Here is a 21,688-nt window from a genome sequence, read left to right on the forward strand (position 1 = left end):
TGAATCACAAGCTACAAAGAGATATATTCAAAAGTGTAAACATTCGCTGATCTCCAGCCTGAATAATTTTACCTGCTTTTTTACATTAACAATTTTGTTCTTTATGCTGATAGTAGTAATATTTTTGCCCCAGTACAATGCGAATGGGCTTATGAATGAGAATCCCTCTACCTGAGCTGTTAGGAAGAAGAAGACGGCCAATGGAGGAATGCCTGGCAGTTCAGGTTGCCTGAAAGGAGCTGTGTGCCCATCCACTGGTGCCTGAATACCTACATCTTTATAAAAAAGGTAAATATATCTTTGTTTGGTAGATGATCAGTGTGACGGCTGTCCCAACCTACTTTGGAAAAAGTCTTGGGAGGTGCCTATTTTCGAAGGCACCACTGTGTGAATACCTGATTGACATAATACTGACGCTTCCTCACATGATGCCACGGTCTCAGTAATACCGTGAAAGAAACCATGCCAAGGTAATAAACAGACATTGGGATTAGCTACTTCAGGCTCTTCATACATTTACCTGGTGACAACCATGGAGAATGGTCTTTAAGGAGATAATTGTCAAAAAGCTAGATGCAGAACTGTATCATTTGGGGAATTGACATTTACAGTGATCATGCAGCAGAAGGCTGAAAACAGTGAAATTTGGATCCACTTTCCTGCAGGCTGTAAGAATACACAATTTTCTGCTTTTAAGAAGGCCTAACCTACATATTGACTAAATCCTTACAACCAAGTATACCTTGCAGGACAAGAGACTGTTCTGTTGAACTTTAAGAAAAGCAGACAGGTGAAGTAACTGTCCCACAGATTGATAAGACTGTAAGAGAACAATCCCTGCCTAAGTAACTGTCCCACGGATTGATAGGAAAATCAACCGAGCTCACAGAAGTTACATTGGATTGGAACATAACATTAAAGAATAACAAACTGCAGACCTTTTTGATAGTCTGGATAGTTTGGAACATGCACGCAGTAGGCCAATAGCCAATTTTCTAACTATAATTACAGTGCGAAGTCTCTCGTCCGCTGCTGCAGTCAAGAGATTGGTAACCTGGTCAGTTATTAAGGGAATCAGGGAGTTAATTTCCAATCGCTAACCACTGTTGGAATTAACCCTATGTGAGAGTCTTTGCTTTGTATTAATCACATAGGTAATAAGCATTTTTAACTGTTATAAGGTACCTTAATGGGATAGGTTGGTGCGGTTGATTATGCACTTAATGCTATCATAAATTGCTTGTATTTTTTTGGATTATTCTAAGTAAAGAAAATGCTTGGATTGGGGTGGTAAAGAAGCAGCCTGTGTCTGTGTTGTTCTGTCTCACAAGTTCAAACCCTGCTCAGTGTAGGGTCAAGACAAATATGATGTGATTGGGATTACGGAGACGTGGCTCCAGGATGATCAGGGCTGGGAACTCAACATCCAGGGGTATTCAACATTCAGGAAGGATAGAATAAAAGGAAAAGGAGGTGGGGTAGCATTGCTGGTTAAGGAGGAGATTAAGGCAATAGTTAGGAAGGACATTAGCTTGGATGATGTGGAATCTATATGTGTAGAGCTGCAGAACACCAAAGGGCAAAAAACGTTAGTGGGAGTTGTGTACAGACCTCCAAACAGTAGTACTGATGTTGGGGAGGGCATCAAACAGGAAATTAGGGGTGCGTGCAATAAAGGTGCGGCAGTTATAATGGGTGACTTTAATATGCACATAGATTGGGCTAACCAAACTGGAAGCAATACTGTGGAGGAGGATTTCCTGGAGTGCATAAGGGATGGTTTTCTAGACCAATATGTCGAGGAACCAACTAGGGGGGAGGCCATCTTAGACTGGGTGTTATGTAATGAGAAAGGATTAATTAGCAATCTCGTTGTGCGAGGCCCCTTGGGGAAGAGTGACCATAATATGGTGGAATTCTGCATTGGGATGGAGAATGAAACATTTAATTCAGAGACCATGGTCCAGAACTTAAAGAAGGCTAACTTTGAAGGTATGAGGCGTGAATTGGCTGGGATGGATTGGCGAATGATACTTAAGGGGTTGACTGTGGATGGGCAATGGCAGACATTTAGAGACCGCATGGATGAACTACAACAATTGTACATTCCTGTCTGGCATAAAAATAAAAAAGGGAAGGTGGCTCAACCGTGGCTATCAAGGGAAATCAGGGATAGTATTAAAGCCAAGGAAGTGGCATACAAATTGGCCAGAAATAGCAGCGAACCTGGGGACTGGAAGAAATTTAGAACTCAGCAGAGGAGGACAAAGGGTTTGATTAGGGCAGGGAAAATGGAGTATGAGAAGAAGCTTGCAGGGAACATTAAGACGGATTGCAAAAGTTTCTATAGATATGTAAAGAGAAAAAGGTTAGTAAAGACAAACGTAGGTCCCCTGCAGTCAGAATCAGGGGAAGTCATAACGGGGAGCAAAGAAATGGCTGACCAATTGAACAAGTACTTTGGTTCGGTATTCACGAAGGAGGACACAAACAACCTTCCGGTTATAAAAGGGGTCGGGGGGTCTAGTAAGGAGGAGGAACTGAGGGAAATCCTTATTAGCCGGGAAATTGTGTTGGGGAAATTGATGGGATTGAAGGCCGATAAATCCCCAGGGCCTGATGGACTGCATCCCAGAGTACTTAAGGAGGTGGCCTTGGAAATAGTGGATGCATTGACAGTCATTTTCCAACATTCCATAGACTCTGGATCAGTTAGTATGGAGTGGAGGGTAGCCAATGTAACCCCACTTTTTAAAAAAGGAGGGAGAGAGAAAACAGGGAATTATAGACCGGTCAGCCTGACATCGGTACTGGGTAAAATGATGGAATCAATTATTAAGGATGTCATAGCAGTGCATTTGGAAAGAGGTGACATGATAGGTCCAAGTCAGCATGGATTTGTGAAAGGGAAATCATGCTTGACAAATCTTCTGGAATTTTTTGAGGATGTTTCCAGTAGAGTGGACAAGGGAGAACCAGTTGATGTGGTATATTTGGACTTTCAGAAGGCGTTCGACAAGGTCCCACACAAGAGATTAATGTGCAAAGTTAGAGCACATGGGATTGGGGGTAGTGTACTGACATGGATTGAGAACTGGTTGTCAGACAGGAAGCAAAGAGTAGGAGTAAATGGGTACTTTTCAGAATGGCAGGCAGTGACTAGTGGGGTACCGCAAGGTTCTGTGCTGGGGCCCCAGCTGTTTACACTGTACATTAATGATTTAGATGAGGGGATTAAATGTAGTATCTCCAAATTTGCGGATGACACTAAGTTGGGTGGCAGTGTGAGCTGCGAGGAGGATGCTGTGAAGCTGCAGAGCGACTTGGATAGGTTAGGTGAGTGGGCAAATGCATGGCAGATGAAGTATAATGTGGATAAATGTGAGATTATCCACTTTGGTGGTAAAAACAGAGAGACAGACTATTATCTGAATGGTGACAGATTAGGAAAAGGGGAGGTGCAAAGAGACCTGGGTGTCATGGTACATCAGTCATTGAAGGTTGGCATGCAGGTACGGCAGGCGGTTAAAAAAGCAAATGGCATGTTGGCCTTCATAGCAAGGGGATTTGAGTACAGGGGCAGGGAGGTGTTGCTACAGTTGTACAGGGCATTGGTGAGGCCACACCTGGAGTATTGTGTACAGTTTTGGTCTCCTAACCTGAGGAAGGACATTCTTGCTATTGAGGGAGTGCAGCGAAGGTTCACTAGACTGATTCCCGGGATGGCGGGACTGACCTATCAAGAAAGACTGGATCAACTGGGCTTGTATTCACTGGAGTTCAGAAGAATGAGAGGGGACCTCATAGAAACATTTAAAATTCTGACGGGGTTGGCCAGGTTAGATGCAGGAAGAATGTTCCCAATGTTGGGGAAGTCCAGAACCAGAGGTCACAGTCTAAGGATAAGGGGTAAGCCATTTAGGACCGAGATGCGGAGGAACTTCTTCACCCAGAGAGTGGTGAACCTGTGGAATTCTCTACCACAGAAAGTTGTTGAGGCCAATTCACTAAATATATTCAAAAAGGAGTTAGATGAGGTCCTTACTACTAGGGGGATCAAGGGGTATGGCGAGAAAGCAGGAATGGGGTACTGAAGTTGAATGTTTAGCCATGAACTCATTGAATGGCGGTGCAGGCTAGAAGGGCCGAATGGCCTAATCCTGCACCTATTTTCTATGTTTCTATGTTAAGACAAGAACTTACAGAATAAAACCTGTTTTATTAAGATAAGTCTTGACTCTGTTTAGTGGAAAGAAATAAACAAATCTTACAGGCTAAAACCTATTCTTATAAAAGATAAGTCTTACAAGACATACTGAAACGGGAAGTATCACAGAAGGTCAACCTCATTGCAACTACCTCATGTAGCACCATCTCTGTTTTGGCAGGATCAAACATGGGATTGGGTGGTGCTTTGCTCAGTCACTTTACTATAGACTCCTGACTGCACCTTGGTTTCCTTTCCTTTTATTTGCTTGTTGCTTCTTGGTCCCTTCCTGTTAATCATTCTATCAACTCTGGATCAGTTCCTATGGACTGGAGGGTAGCTAATGTAACACCACTTTTTAAAAAAGGAGGGAGAGAGAAAATGGAATTATAGACCGGTTAGCCTGACATCGGTAGTGGGGAAAATGTTGGAATCAATTATTAAAGATCTAATAGCAGCGCATTTGGAAAGCAGTGACAGGATCGGTCCAAGGCAGCAATGATTTATGAAAGGGAAATCATGCTTGACAAATCTTCTAGAATTTTTTGAGGATGTAACTAGTAGAGTGGACAAGGGAGAACCAGTGGATGTGGTGTATTTGGACTTTCAAAAGGCTTTTGACAAGGTCCCACACAAGAGATCCACACAAGTGTGCAAAATTGAAGCACATGGTATTGGGGGTAATGTATTGACGTGGATAGAGAATTGGTTGGCAGACAGGAAGCAAAGAGTAGGAATAAACGAGTCCTTTTCAGAATGGCAGGCAGTGACTAGTGGGGTACAGCTGGGACCCGGTTCAGTACTGGGATCCCAGATATTTACAATGTACATTAATGATTTAGATGAAGGAATTGAATGTAATATCTCCAAGTTTGCAGATGACACTAAGCTGGGTGGCAGTGTGAGCTGTGAGGAGGATGCCAAGAGGCTGCAGGATGACTTGGACAGGTTAGGTGAGTGGGCAAATGCATGGTAGGTGCAGTATAAGATAGATAAATGTGAGGTTATCCACTTTGGTGGCAAAAACATGAAGGCAGAATATTATCTGAATGGTGACAGATTAGGAAAAGGGGAGGTGCAACGAGACCTGGGTGTCAAGGTACATCAGTCATTGAAAGTTGGCATGCAGGTAGAGCAGGCGGTGAAGAAGGCAAATGGCATGTTGGCCTTCATAGCGAGAGGACTTGAGTCTAGGAGCAGGGAGGTCTTACTGTAGTTGTACAGAGCCTTGGTGAGGCCACACCTGGAATATTGTGTACAGTTCTGGTCTCCTAATCTGAGGAAGGACATTCTTGCTATTGAGGGAGTGCAGCGAAGGTTCACCAGACTGATTCCTGGGATGGCAGGACTGACATATGAAGAAAGACTGGAACGACTAGGCTTATATTCACTGGAATTTAGAAGAATGGGAGGGGATCTCATAGAAACATATAAAATTCTGAAGGGATTGGACAGGTTAGATGCAGGAAGAATGTTCCCGATGTTGGGGAAGTCCAGAACCAGGGGTCACAGTGTAAGGATAAGGGGTAAGCCATTTAGGACCAAGATGAGGAGAAACCTCTTCACTCAAAGAATTGTGAACCTGTGGAATTCTCTACCACAGAAAGTTGTTGATGCCAGTTCATTGGATATATTCAAGACGGAGTTAGATGTGGCCCTTCCGGCTAAAGGGATCAAGGGGTATGGAGAGAAAGCAGGAATGGGGTACTGAAGTTGCATGATCAACCATGATCATATTGAATGGTGGTGCAGGCTCGAAAGGCCGAATAGCCTACTCCTGCACCTATTTTCTATGTTTCTATGTTTGTATGTTTAACTACACCCATATCGGAAAATCTAGGCTAGTCACTGCATTTCTCACATTATTACTGAAGCAGTTTTATGGGGTACATAACAGTTGACTGATGGAAAATAGGGGTATGCAGTAAACTAAACTCAGAATCTGGATGGATGTAAGATTGGGTGATGCACGCAGGTTTAGAATTTAGAATCAAAATTTCTTGCTGCTGATTCCAATAGAAATTCTCTGCTTACCATCAGAAAAAGGCAATAAGGTATTTAAATTAATCACATGGGGTCTCTAGACACATAACATAATCTCTCTTCACATTACACAATCAGCCATGTATCTAACTTATTCTAATTTCAAAGATTCAAGTGATATTGACATGTCATGATTTGGATCAAATTTTATATTTTGTGATTGTAATATATTAGCCATGCACGCATTAAAATCAAAATAACAAACCTATTCATCATCATCATAGGCGGTCCCTCGAACGAGGATGACTTGCTTCCACGAGTTTACAGATGCTTCGATGAAGGACTCGATGTTCCAGTCCTGAACTCCAATTGAGGGGGTGGAAGATGCCTGTGCGTGGATTTTTTTAGCGTGTGGTGACCGTTGCATACCAGCCACCACACGGGCTTGACAGAGCTAGGTCTTGGTCCAGAAGCAAGTGTTAACCAAGACGACTGGAGACCTGCTCAGCTACACGGACCTAGCGCGCACACATATCGCAGTGTGGGCTGGCCCGTGCTGCCCCTGGCCCTCGGTTCTTCTGGGCCCCATACCCTCATCTGTCGCACTTCCGCCACAAACACTCGCCACTCCTCTGCCCCGACCTTCCCACTCCTCTGTACCTCAGCCCTGCTGATGTTCCTGCCCATGCTCCAAAACGGCGACCGGGGTTTTGATGACGTCACCAGTCGACCATCTCAAAATCCTTGGAGCAGCTCGCGCTGGAGGTTGAGGTGGTATGCTGCTCCGGCTCTTTTATAGCCTGACCTGCGGAGCTGTTCTCTTACAGGTCGGGGGGCCACGATGTCCCAGGCCCGCCGCTCCAGCTCTTTTACAAACCTATTACATAAATGTTGAGCTTGAAGGTGGATATTCTACATAGATTAATTCATGTTACCAATGACAGTAGTGTACATCTGACCCCTGATTTTGCAAGCAAGTCCAAAATTGTGGTGGCCCATGGCAGAGGTTTGTCTGTACCAGAAGTTCAGGGGATGGACTGGCTCTCTCCTAATTTGAATAGGTTGCAAGCACATTAAAAGCTTAGCCAAAGAGCTGGTCCTCTAGCATACTTGGCTGGAGACTACAAAATCCAGCGAAACCTTAAAGACTGTAGTTCACTGTAAAAGGGGAAGTTATGGCAGTGATAATGGACTAATTGTTTACAATGGCAGAACAGAGACATATGATGGGCACTATTGCACCCTTTGATGTTTAAGATCTGGAGGTTCTGCTGCAAAAGCTGAGTCAAAGAACCATAGTTCCTTTTGGAGCTGGAAGCCAAACTCCGTAAAACTGCAGGTGCATGCTGCAGCAAGGGAGGCCACTGACCAAATCAATGCATTGACCCTGTGTTCTCATACCTGACTGCAATGAGGAATACACTTGCTGATATAAAAACAGAAAATGCTGGAAACACTCAGCAGGTCAGGCAGCATCTGTGGAAAGAGAAATAGATTTAACGTTTCGGGTCGATGACCTTTCCTTAGAATAAATTTGCTGCTATCAGGAGCAAGGTAAAGGTAATTGTGGTTCTTATTCTGCACATATTTTATTGTGTGACCCTTCAAACATGGCATAAACTAACACAAATAAAACAGAAAATGCTGGAAACACTGAGCAGGCCAGGCAGCATTCATGGAGAGAAGAAACAGTTATCGTTTCAGGTCTGAGTCCCTTCGTCGGAACTGGACAAGTTAGAGGTGTACCAGATTTTAAGCAGGTGCAGAGGCAGGGAAAGGGGGAAGGGGAGGAAAGAACAAGAGGGATGGTCTGTGATAGGGTGGAAGGTAGGAGTGATTAAATGTTGCAAATGGGGATGGCAGAATCATAAAACAGTTGCCGCCTGAAAAAATAGGGACAGAAGTTATGGTCTGAAATTGTTGAAGTCGATGTTGAGTCCAGAAGATTATAAAGTGCCTAATCGAAAGATGAGGTGCTGTACCTAGAGCTTACGTTGAGCTTCGTTGGAACAGTGTGTGAGGCCGAGGATGGAGAGATCAGAGTGGGAGTGGAGCGGAGAATTAAAGTGACAGGCAATCGTAAGCTCGGGGTCACCATTACGGACTGAATGGAGGTGCTCCGCAAAGTGGTCACCCAATCTGTGTTTGGTCTCCCAATGTAGAGGAGACTACATCGTGAGCAGCGAATGCAGTATACTAAATTGCAAGAAGTACAAGTAAATCGCTGGTTCACTTGGAAGGAGTGTTTGGGGCCCTGGATAGTGGGAAGGGAGGAGGTAAAAGGGCAGGTGTTGCTTGCATGGGAAGGTGCCATGGGGAGGGGAATGGCTGTTGGGAGTGATTGAGAAATGGACTAGGGTTCACGGAGGGAGCGGTCCCTTCAGAATGCTGAAAGGGGAGGGGAGCAGAAGATGTGTTTGGAGGTGGGATCACAGTGGAGGTGGCAGAAATGGCGGAGGATGATCTGTTGAATGTGGAAGCTGATGGGGTGAAAGGTGAGGACAAGGGGAACCCTATCGTGGTTCTCAGAGGGGGAGGGGTGAGAGCAGAGGTGCAAGAAGTGGCATAAACTAAGTTGGGAACTGCCTCTGTACCACTTTAAATGCACAATAGTTGTGCATTTCGTAGTCAATCTTTCGTTGTGCCTAAGTTACATGGTACACTTTTCTTCAAAGTAGAGGTACAGCTAATGAACAGCAAACAGATACTGAGGTGTTCAGGTCAAGATGCTTCTCTAGTTAGGGGATTTCTCAGTGGGTTCAGCAACCACAGATGCAAAAGATAGCCTTCTTCTCCTTTGAACCATTAATCCAGTGTTTATTCTTTTTTAAATAACGTGGTCAATGAACCCAACATAACTACTTCCTGAACATGCATAATGACATTAATGTGGTCAGACACCACCTACACAGCGAGTGACTGGAAACACTTACAGTTCATGAAGCCCATTGGGTTGATATGAAGAGGCTGGAGTGCGGAAGACCTGTGCATCTGAATTAGCCGTACCTCTAGCTAAGCTATTTCAAGGCAGCTATGACACTCGCATCTACTGATAATGTGGCAAATTGTCCATGTACATCTAATTTATAAAAAGTAGGATAAATGTAACCCGGCCAATTTGCACCCTGCCAAAGTAAAAATTCACCTCGATTACACCATACACTTTATTTTAGACTATCGAAGAAACAAAAAGAGTTATTTCCCTGTTTATTATTCTTACAGATAGTGCTTTTAATGCTCTTTGCTTCAGTTCAGTGTTATTGACTCTTTATCAAGATAAACAATTAATGTTTGGTTAAAAGTGAAAGAATTAAGGTAGATAATTTCTCACACAGCTCTTATCTTATATTAGTTATTATAAATGCAGTATTATCAGAATAGGGTTTAATTTTCCACAAACATTAAAGGCAATTATAATAGCTATGCAATGGCAGTTAGGTAGACATAATGGATTGTATTGAACTGTGAGGTCAAATATTTAACTTTAACTCAACAACTAGCAATATTAGAATTAGCTTTTACTTTTCATGAGATATGAACATTTGCTGTACAACGTCTGAAATGAATGAATTCAGTTTTATGAACTTATTTTTTATTAGTAAAACTAGACAATTAACTTAATTAAAAAAGGGGGCGATTTTGGCCTCGCATCCTCCTGGGAGAGGCAAAAAAAATCTTAGGCCAATTTAGGAAAAGAAAAGCCTCTGTGAAATTCCTCTCTGATCCCCAAAGGTTCTAATTGACCACAGGATCTGGGAGTCACATCTCTTAATACCCACCAACCTTCTACATATAGGTAAGATATCCACACTCAGAAATTTGTCCAGCTCTGTTTTAATGTTTGCAATGAATCTGCTCTCACTGCACAAGCTTGTTCCATAAATCAATAAGTCTCTGTCAAAAGAAGTAACCCCTCACACCTCATCTAGTTTCATGCTTACACAACTTAGACTTATATCCCTTGGTTCCCCCCTAACCTATCTAACTCAAATCGACTATCCATATGGACTGAATCTAATCCTTTCATTATTTTAACAACCTCAATCAAATCTTTTTGAAGTCTATGGGGGATAAATTGGATAAGGCTTGAAAAATAGGCACAGGGATCGCGATGCGTGATTAACCTGCGCTGGTTAATTGCAATGCAGGCAGCACGTCGACTTGGTGCTGCCTGTTGGATTTTCATGATTGCTGTATGCAGCCAGCACTCCCTGCGCACTTCATTGGCTTCATGCATCGGCAGGGTGCTCGATATGCCGAGGTGGTGAGTGTATGTTCAAACACTGCATTGGAGCTCTTGATGGAAGAGGTGGAATGGAGGAAAGGTCTCCTGTATCCTCAGGGGGGGCAGGAGGCATTCCAGACATATTCTCAGGAGGCAGTGGGAAGAGATAGAGGCGGAGGTCAATGCAGGAGTATAGCTGCAAGATCCTGGTTGCAGTACAGGAATTTGTTTACTGATCTCACACGAGTTGTCAAGCTCAGTAAGTTTATCTTCCAATGCCACATCCTACCAACTGCACCACTAGCCTTATCCACTGCTCAATTCTCTACACCCCATCACCCATCTACCAACAATCTCTATCAATCAGGACTCAACCCTACCATTCATATGCTTTACCTGACCCTCACACACTTAGCAATGTTGCAAGCCTCACACTTACAGCTTGCACACCCTGGCAGTTATTCAACCATGACAGCCACATCACCACATATTGCATAACACTCACTGACAAACTTCCCTCTTTTTTGCAGGAGAAAGTGACTCATAACAGGAGGCAGCAAGAATGAACTGAAGGAGGATAAGCGCTCCTGCATGTTTTAACCCCATGGAGGAGTAAGTGCTGGCCATCACAGGATGGGGCATCACTGAGACCGTGGTCACGATGGGCTCAAGTGTTTGATGATGAGGGTATTCACATACCTAATCCTCCTTCTCTCATCTCACTTCTCCCTCATCCTTCAATCTCTTCGAACTGAGAAGCTGCAGGTGGTGTAGGTGTGTATTATTTTACTTTCTCCTTCCCTATCACCACAACCCAACCCCTGCCCCGTTTTCATTTCTGATACTCAAGAACTGGAACCTGCCCAGGCAGTGGAGGAAGAGGAAGGAGAAAGTGAAGATGAAGAGATACCGACACTCAATCTCCCAATCGCAGCCGTCAGCTCAGCTACTGACCCTGCGATTATTTTACAAGGTAGGATAAAGGAGGGATCTGCACGTGCTGAGATACTAGGTAGAACTGTGCAGGAGCCAGGTCGGGTGGAAAGGATAACGTGGGTGCCAACTCGCTGGAGGGCGTGGTCGCACACTAGCTCTGCAGCAGAGGACGCAGATGAGGACATCAATGGGCCAGGCTACAGAAGAAGGCTGATGGGTGTACACATCCAAATGCTTGGTGCACTGGAAACCCTGTCAGAAAGCTTGTGCTCAATGTCAAGCTGCATGGAGAAGTCCAGCAACAACATGGCACAGCGCTTTGCGCAGAGCTTGGAGCTCATCCTTTCCAGCAGAACAGGTGGTCACCTCCATCAGCACAATTATGGAACCCACCATGATGCAACATTTGATGGCCAATGTCTCAGTTTGCATTGCAGCATAAGTAGCTTCCGTCTAAAGTCTGAGTGCTGCAGTGGAAGCTCAGACAATCACAAACAGTTGTCATGCAAGCTCAGAATGCTGCCATGCAAGCTTAGAATGCTGCCATGCAAGCTCAGACTACTGCCATGCAAGCTCAGTCTACTGCCATGCAAGCTCAGACTGCTGCCATGCAAGCTCAGACTACTGCCATGCAAGCTCAGAATGCTGCCATGCAAGCTCAGACTACTGCCATGCAAGCTCAGTCTACTGCCATGCAAGCTCAGACTACTGCCATGCAAGCTCAGACTACTGCCATGCAAGCTCAGTCTACTGCCATGCAAGCTCAGACTGCTGCCATCATGACTCTGGCTACCAGTCTTCAAAGGGGCTTCTAGTGCGACACAGCACTCCAACAATCTGTTCTTCAACAGATTACTAGGATTGCTGAGGCACTGCCTTGGGAGAGTGGCTGCGGCTCCATGGAGTACAAATCTGCTATCCTCTCAAGATGAAAGAATTCATGCTTTCATGTAAGGCAGAGGAAACAGGGCTTAGTATGTAGTAAGCAAGGAGCTCTTCCTGTGCTGAATGGTACATAATTTAATGCAAGGAGCATAGAGAATAAGGCGGATGAGCAAAGTGCACAGATAGAAACTTGGGAGTTTGACAATATAGCCATTACAGAAACATGGCTGAAAGAGGGGCAGGTTTGGCAGATCAATATTCCTGGCTGAAGGATTTTTAGACAAGATAGAGAGGGGGTAAAAGGGGGGGGGGGTATCACGGTTACTGATTAAAGAAACTATTACAGCAGTGAGGAAGGATGATATATTAGAGGGATCATCAAATGAGGCGATACGGGTCGAATTGAAAAATAAAAAAGGGGCAATCACACTTCTGGGCGTGTATTATAGACCCCCAAACAGTGGGAGGGAGATAGAGGAGCAAATATGTAGGCAAATTGCTGTGAAGTCCAAAAACCATAGGGTAGTAATAGTAGGGGATTTTAACTATCCAAATATTGATTGGGACAAATTTAGTGTGAAGGTATAGAGGGTGCGGAATTCTTGATATGCATTCAAGAGAACTTTTTTAGTCAGTATGTAGCAAGCCCAACATGAGAGGGAGCGGTCTTGGATTTAATTTTGGGGAATGGCAGGTTGAAGGGGTATTAGTGGGAGAGCACTTGGGTGTCAGTGACCATAATTCAGTCAGATTCAAGTTGGTTATGGATAAGGACAAGAATAGGCCTGGAATAAAACTTCCAAATTGGGGAAAAGCTAATTTTGCTAAGTTAAGGAGTGATTTGGCCTTGGTGGACTGGAAACAGCTACTTGTGGGTAAATCAGTGTCGGAACAGTGGGAGGCATTCAAAGAGGATATCCGGAAGGCTCCGGCCAAACATTTGCCCATAAAGAAAAAGGCTGGGAAAATAATTCTAGGGCCCCTTGGATGTCTAGGGACTCACAGGGAAGGATAAAGAAAAAAAGGGACGCTTATGCCATATACCAACGGCTAAATATATAGAATCTTTAGAGAAATATAGAAAGTTAAGAGACAAAATTAAAAAGGATATTAGAAATTCTAAGAGAGAGCACGAGAAATTCTTGGCCAGTAAAATTAAGGAAAACCCAAAGATGTTCTATAAATATATTAAGAGTAAGAGGGTAACTAAAGAAAGGGTAGGGCCTATTAGAGACCATGAGGGTAATCTTTGTGTGGAGGCGGAAGATGTTGGTAGGGTTCTTAATGAATACTTTGCATCTGTTTTCACAAAGGAAAGGGGCAATGCAGATACTGCTATTGAGGAGGAGTGTGATATTCTGGATGAAATAAATATAGTGAGAGAAGAAGTATTAAGGGGGTTAGCAGTTTTGAAAGTAGATAACTTCCCATTCCCGGATGAAATGCATCCCAGGCTGTTGAGCGACGTAACAGAGGAAAAAGCAGAGGCCTTGACCATCATTTTCCAGTCCTCTTTGGATTTGGGCATGGTGCCAGAGGATTGGAGGATTGCTCATGTATAATCCTTGTTTTAGAAGGGAGAAAGGGATAAGCCAAGTAATTACAGGCCTGTCAGCCTAACCTCAGTAGTGGGAAAATTATTGGAAAAAATCCTGAAAGACAGGATAAATCTACATTTGGAAAGGCAAGGATTAACTAGGGACAGTCAGCACGGATTTGTTAAGGGAAGGTTGTGTTTGACTAAACTGATTGAATTTTTTGAGGTGGTAACCAAGAGGGTCGATGAGGGTAGTGCGTATGATGTAGTGTATATAGACTTTAGCAAAGCTTTTGATAAGGTTCCACATCGTCACGGTCACGAAGGTTAAAGCCCACGGGATCCAAGGCAAAGTGGCAAGTTGGATCCAAAATTGGCTTGGAGGTAGGAAGCAAAGGGTAATGATTGATGGATGTTTTTGTGACTGGAAAGATGTTTCCAGTGGGGTTCCGCAGGGCTCAGTACTGGGTCCCTTGCTTTTTGTGGTATATATCAACGATTTAGATTTGAATATAGGGAGTATGATTAAGAAGTTTGCAGATGACAGTAGAATTGGCTGTGTGGTTGATAATGAAGAGGAAAGTCATGGGCTGCAGGAGGATATCAATCTACCGGTGAGGTGGGCAGAGCAGTGGCAAGTGAAATTTAATTCAGAGAAGTGTGAGGTGATGCACTTTGGGAGGGCTAAAAAGGAAAGGGTGTATTAAGTGGTAGGCCACTTAATAGTATAGATGAACAAAGGAACCTTGGAGTGCTTGTCCACAGATCCCTGAAAGTAGCAGGCCAGGTTGATAAGGTGGTTAAGAAGGCATACGGAATGCTTGCCTTGGCCGAGGCATAGAATATAAGAGCAGGGAGGTTATGCTTAAATTGTATAATACTTTGGTTAGGCCACAGCTGGAGCACTGCGTGCAGTTCTGGTCGCTGTATTATAGGAAGGACGTGATTGCACTAGAGTGGGTGCAGAGGAGATTTACTAGGATGCTGCCTTGAATAGAGAATCTTAGTTATGAGGACAGATTGGATAGGCTGGGTTTGTTCTCATTGGAACAGAAGAGATTAAGAGGAGATCTCATTGAGGTGTACAAAATATTGAGAGGCCTGGACTTAGTGGATAGTAAGAGCCTTTTTCCATTGGTGGAGGGGTCTATTATGAGGAGGCATGGTTTTAAACTGGTTGGTGGAATGTTTAGAGGGGATTTGAGGGGTGGTTTGTTTACGCAGAGCATTGTGGGGATCTGGAACTCGCTGCCTGGAAGAGTGGTGGATGCAGAAACCCTCATCACTTTTAAGAGATGGTTGCGGGCACTTAAATTGTCGTAACCTGCAGGGTTACAGACCGAGAGCTGGTAATTGGGAATAGACTAGATGACCATTTGTTGGCCGGTGCAGATATAATGGTAAGTACTGCAGGGAATCGAATTTGGCCAGGTTGATCTCCTGGACTAGTTTCGATCGCCTGGATGGGTCGGATAGGAATTTTCCCAGATTTTTTTCTCCCTAAATTAGCCCGGGTTTTTATCTGGTTTTTGCCCCTCCCAGGAGATCACATGGCTCCGGTTGGGGTGGAGTGTAGAATGTTTCAGTTTAAGGGGTGTCGCAGTTGTGTGAGGTGGACTGGTTGGGCTGGGTGCTCTTTGCCTTTCCGTCATTGTTCATAGTTTTATATTTAACCAGGGCTGCTGACTGAGGGCCGTACGGCTCTTTGTCAGCCAGCGTGGACACGATGGGCCGAAATGGTCTCCTTCTGCGCTGTAAATTTCTATGTTTCTATATTTCTAAGTGGTGTTCTCAGAGGCTTTGCAGCAGTCCAGCAGCAGTCCCTGCACACTTTAACAACTGTTTAAATGTATTGCATCAAGCCATTACTCCAATAAAATGTAAAAAAATGTTCAAAGCAAAAATCTAAACTTACCGGAAAGATGTGTGTGTCCCTTTAAGAAGTGCTGGCAGTGTCTCTGTTGTACTGCTGCCCACACCCACACGTTCTTCCGTGTGTGGTTTGGAGACAGTGGTATCAAGAGCGGCGATGTCCAAAATCACAGATCATCTGTTAATTCAGATATTGCACACTGATTAATGTCCCTATCTGCATCATTTTAATGTGGGCGGCGAGCACGGCAATGATAAAATGGCGACCGCCGCTTTCTGCCCCGGAAGCTGGTAGAAGCAAGGCAACCGGCATTTTTTCAGCAAAATTGGCCTTAACGACTGATGCTACACCTCTGAATTTCACGGCTAAGCAGTCTATACATAAAAAATACTAAAAGTGCTTCAGCACGAACACAAATGGCGCAACAGTCTAGGGAAAGCACACCCAAGGTCTCGCATGCAACACTCCAGCTTTATGAAGGAGGTCTTCTACCCATAGGGGGCCAGGAGGCACTCCAGAAAAAAGGATGTATGCCCAGATCGCCAAGGCTGTCGCTGCCAGCAATGTCGCCCCGAGGACCTGGCTCTAGTGCCCAAGGAAGTTTCATGACCTCAGACGACTGGTCAAGGTCAGTGAATGCATCTTCAAAAGCCATCTCCTACCAACTGCACCACTAGCCTCATACACTGCTCAATCTCCCCCCAACCCCTCCGCCCCACATCACTCACCTACCAATAATCTCTACCAAATATGAGGCACACCTCACATTCCTAGCTTCACCTCACCCCCTTGGAGGAGACAGCACTGACCATTGTTGGCAGAGGCATGGCTGAGCCCTTGGCCAGCGGCGGGGCTGAAAGAATACAAGATACTGGTACCCTCATATCTTATCCTCCTTCCGGATATAAAAGGGGTCAGAGGGTCTAGTAAGGAGGGGGAACTGAGGGAAATCTTTATTAGTCGGGAAATTGTTTTGGGGAAATTGATGGGATTGAAGGCCGATAAATCCCCAGGGCCTGATGGATTGCATCCTAGAGTACTTAAGGAGGTGGCCTTGGAAATAGCGGATGCATTGACAGTCATTTTCCAACATTCCATTGACTCTGGATCAGTTCCTATGGAGTGGAGGGTAGCCAATGTAACCCCACTTTTTAAAAAAGGAGGGAGAGAGAAAACAGGGAATTATAGACTGGTCAGCCTGACCTCAGTAGTGGGTAAAATGATGGAATCAATTATTAAGGATGTCATAGCAGTGCATCTGGAAAATGGTGACATGATAGGTCCAAGTCAGCATGGATTTGTGAAAGGGAAATCATGCTTGACAAATCTTCTGGAATTTTTTGAGGATGTTTCCAGTAAAGTGGACAAAGGAGAACCAGTTGATGTGGTATATTTGGACTTTCAGAAGGCTTTCGACAAGGTCCCACACAAGAGATTAATGTGCAAAGTTAAAGCACATGGGATTGGGGGTAGTGTGCTGATGTGGATTGAGAACTGGTTGTCAGACAGGAAGCAAAGAGTAGGAGTAAACGGGTACTTTTCAGAATGGCAGGCAGTGACTAGTGGAGTGCCGCAAGGTTCTGTGCTGGGGCCCCAGCTGTTTACATTGTACATTAATGACTTAGACGAGGGGATTAAATGCAGTATCTCCAAATTTGCAGATGATACTAAGTTGGGTGGCAGTGTGAGCTGCGAGGAGGATGCTATTAGGCTGCAGAGTGACTTGGATAGGTTAGGTGAGTGGGCAAATGCATGGCAGATGAAGTATAATGTGGATAAATGTGAGGTTATCCACTTTGGTGGTAAAAACAGAGAGACAGACTATTATCTGAATGGTGACAGATTAGGAAAAGGGAAGGTGCAACGAGACCTGGGTGTCACGGTACATCAGTCATTGAAGGTTGGCATGCAGGTACAGCAGGCGGTTAAGAAAGCAAATGGCATGTTGGCCTTCATAGCGAGGGGATTTGAATACAGGGGCAGGGAGGTGTTGCTACAGTTGTACAGGGCCTTGGTGAGGCCACACCTGGAGTATTGTGTACAGTTTTGGTCTCCTAACTTGAGGAAGGACATTCTTGCTATTGAGGGAGTGCAGCGAAGGTTCACCAGACTGATTCCCGGGATGGCGGGACTGACCTATCAAGAAAGATTGGATCAACTGGGCTTGTATTCACTGGAGTTCAGAAGAATGAGAGGGGATCTCATAGAAACGTTTAAAATTCTGACGGGTTTAGACAGGTTAGATGCAGAAAGAATGTTCCCAATGTTGGGGAAGTCCAGAACCAGGGGTCACAGTCTGAGGATAAGGGGTAAGCCATTTAGGACCGAGATGAGGAGAAACTTCTTCACCCAGAGAGTGGTGAACCTGTGGAATTCTCTACCACAGAAAGTAGTTGAGGCCAATTCACTAAATATATTCAAAAGGGAGTTAGATGAAGTCCTTACTACTCGGGGGATCAAGGGTTATGGCGAGAAAGCAGGAAGGGGGTACTGAAGTTTCATGTTCAGCCATGAACTCATTGAATGGCGGTGCAGGCTAGAAGGGCTGAATGGCCTACTCCTGCACCTATTTTCTATGTTTCTATGTTTCTCACATCCCCCTTCCCCTTCACCCCACAAAATCTTCTGATTTACAAGCTGCACATAGTGTAAGCATGCAGCTCTTGCTTTAGCTCTTTCCCTCACCCAAACCTACTCTTGTGCCTTCCTCAATTCAAACACCCAAGAAATCCAGCTGGCCCAACCAGTGGCTGACCATGAAAAGGGAGAGGAGAGTGAAGAAGTAAAAGAAACACCATCACTTGATTTCTTACTCCCAGCCCATCAACTCCTCAAGGTGATCCTGCAAGACCATGTTGATATAATATTGGATGCATATATAGATAACATTGTATTGGAAAGTTTTCTTTGTGGTGCATTTTATTTCAGTATTGTGGCCAATAGGACGTTGTGATGGTCAGTAACAGAGGGAAGGTAAGGTGTGGAACAAATGATGAAAGGGGAATTGGGATTGTACAGGTACCGCAGGCGAATTATTCGATTCTGGATATCCCGGCCAGAAAGCTTCCTTCCACCCACTTCCTCCTCTTCTGTTTTTTTCTCTTCTGCTTCCTCCTCCCTCTGTGAGAAACTTGTCCCCTTAGCTGCCTCTGCTTCATGCCCATGTGATGTTAAGAACATAAGAACATAAGAAATAGGAGCAGGAGTAGGCCATTTGGTCCCTCGAGCCTGCTCCGTCATTTAATAAGATCATGGCTGATCTGATCATGGACTCAGCTCCGCTTCCCTGCCCGCTCCCCATAACCCTTTATTACCTTATCGCTCAAAAATCTATCTCTCTCTGCCTTAATTATATTCAATGACCCAGCCTCCACAGCTCTCTGGTGCAGAGAATTCCACAGATTTACAACCCTCTGAGAGAAGAAATTCCTCCTCATCTCAGTTTTAAATGTGCGGCCCCTTATTCTGAGGGGGACTGCGACTAGAGCCCGCAGGACTGGGAGCAACACGAGAGGGGGCGGTCTTGGATTTAGTTTTGGGTAATGAAACTGGGCAGGTTGAAGGGGTATTAGTGGGAGAACACTTGGGTGCCAGTGACCATAATTCAGTCAGATTCAAGTTGGTTATGGATAAGGACAAGGATAGGCCTGGAATAAAACTTCTGAATTGGGGAAAAGCTAATTTTGCTAAGTTAAGGAGTGATTTGGCCACAGTGGACTGGAAGCAGCTACTTGTGGGTAAATCAGTGTCGGAACAGTGGGAGGCATTCAAGGAGGAGATCCGGAAGGCTCCGGCCAAACATGTGCCCTTAAAGAAAAAGGTTAGGAATAATAATTCTAGAGCCCCCTGGATGTCTAGGGACTTACGGGAAGGATAAAGAAATAAGGGACGCTTATGTCATATACCAACGGCTAAATACTATAGAATCTTTAGAGGAATATAGAAAGTTAAGAGACAAAATTAAAAAGGATATTAGGAATGCTATGAGAGAGCATAAAAAATTCTTGGCTAGTAAAATTAAGGGAAATCCAAAGATGTTCTATAAATATATTAAGAGTAAGAGGGTAACTAAAGAAAGGGTAGGGCCTGTTAGAGACCATGAGGATAATCTTTGTGTGGAGGCGGAAGATGTTGGTAGGGTTCTTAACGAATACTTTGCATCTGTTTTCACAAAGGAAAGGGACAATGCAGATACTGCTATTGAGGAGGAGTGTGATATTCTGGATGAAATAAATATAGTGAGAGAGGAAGTATTAAGGGGTTTAGCAGCTTTGAAAGTAGATAAGTCCCCATTCCCGGATGAGAAAAGTAAAAGAGGAAATAGCAGAGGCCTTGACCATCATTTTCCAGTACTCTTTGGATCTGGGCATGGTGCCGGAGGATTGGAGGACTGCTAATGTAGTATCCTTGTTTAAGAAGGGAGAAAGAGATAGGCTGAGTAATTACAAGCCTGTCAGCCTAACCTCAGTGATGGGAAAATTATTAGAAAAAATCCTGAAAGACAGGATAAATCTACATTTGGAAAGGCAAGGATTAATTAGGGACAGTTAGCACGGATTTGTTAAGGGAAGATCGTGTTTGACTAACCTGATTGAATTTTTTGAGATGGTAACCAAGAGGGTCAATGAGGGTAGTGCATACGATGTAGTATATATGGACTTGATCAAGGCTTTAGATAAGGTCCCACATGGTAGATTGGTCTTGAAGGTTAAAGCCCATGGGATACAGGGCAAAGTGGCAAGTTGGATCCAAAATTGGCTTGGAGGTAGGAAGCAAAGGGTAATGATTGATGGATGTTTTTGTGACTGAAAGGATGTTAGGATGTTTCCAGTGGGGTTCCGCAGGGCTCAGTACTGGGTCCCTTGCTTTTTGTGGTATATATCAACGATTTAGATTTGAATATAGGGAGTATGATTAAGAAGTTTGCAGACGACACTAAAATTGGCTGTGTGGTTGACAATGAAGAGGAAAGTCATGGGCTGCAGGAGGATATCAATCTACTGGTCAGGTGAGCAGAGCAGTGGCAAATGGAATTTAATTCAGAGAAGTGTGATGTGATGCACTTTGGGAAGGCTAATAAGGAAAGGGTGTAGCATAGATGAACAAAGGGAGTGCTTGTCCACAGATCCCTGAAAGTAGCAGGCCAGGGTGATAAAGTGGTTAAGAAGGCATACGGAATGCTTGCCTTTATTGGCCGAGGCATAGAATATAACAACAGGGAGGTTATGCTTAAATTGTATAATACTTTGGTTAGGTCACAGCTGGAGTACTGCGTGCAGTTCTGGTTGCTGTATTATAGGAAGGACGTGATTGCACTAGAGAGGGTGCAGAGGAGATTTACTAGGATGCTGCCTGGAATGGAAAATCTTAGTTATCAGGACAGATTGGATCGGGTGGGTTTGTTCTCATTGGAACAGAGGAGGTTGAGAGGAGACCCCATTGAGGTGTACAAAATATTGAGGGGCCTGGACATAGTGGATTGTAAGGGTCTATTTCCATTGGTGGAAGGGTCTATTACGAGGGGGCATAGCTTTAAGGTGGTTGGTGGAAGGTTTGGAGGGGATTTGAGGGGGGCTTCTTTACACAGAGGGTTGTGAGGATCTGGAACTCGCTGAATGGAAGAGTGGTGGATGCAGAAACCCTCACCACTTTTAAGAGTAACCTGCACAGTTACAGACCTAGAGCTGGTAATTGGGATTAAGCTGGAAGGGCGCAGATATAATGGTAAACACTGCAGGGAATAGAATACGGCCCGGGTGATCTCCTGGACTAGTTTCGATCGCTTGGATGGGGCAGAGAGGAATTTTTCCAGATTTTTTCTCCCTAAAATTGCCTGGGTTTTTATCTGGTTTTTGCCCCTCCCAAGAGATCACATGGCTGCGGTTGGGGTCGAGTGTAGAATGTTTCAGTTTAAGGGTTGTCGCAGTTGTGTGAGGCGGACTAGTTGGGCTGGGTGCTCTTTGCCTTTCCGTCATTGTTCATAGGTTTATATGTAACCTTTGGGGCTGCTGACCAAGAGCCGTGCGGCTCTTTGTCGACCGG

General features: G+C 44.5%; 1 long non-coding RNA gene across 1 annotated transcript in view; it reads right to left on the reverse strand.

Moving 5' to 3' along the window:
• LOC139262128 (uncharacterized) overlaps window positions 1-21,688 on the reverse strand; it is a 160,801-nt gene that overhangs the window by 133,807 nt on the left and 5,306 nt on the right. The window contains exons 2-3 of the long non-coding RNA XR_011592908.1: window positions 15,689-15,823; window positions 7,592-7,666 (exon numbers count right to left, since the gene is read on the reverse strand). This is a non-coding gene — a long non-coding RNA (uncharacterized lncRNA). The remainder of the gene's footprint in view (window positions 1-7,591; window positions 7,667-15,688; window positions 15,824-21,688) is intronic.

The sequence above is a fragment of the Pristiophorus japonicus genome, chromosome 4 (genome assembly GCF_044704955.1).
Source record: "Pristiophorus japonicus isolate sPriJap1 chromosome 4, sPriJap1.hap1, whole genome shotgun sequence".
Lineage (NCBI taxonomy): Eukaryota > Metazoa > Chordata > Chondrichthyes > Pristiophoridae > Pristiophorus > Pristiophorus japonicus.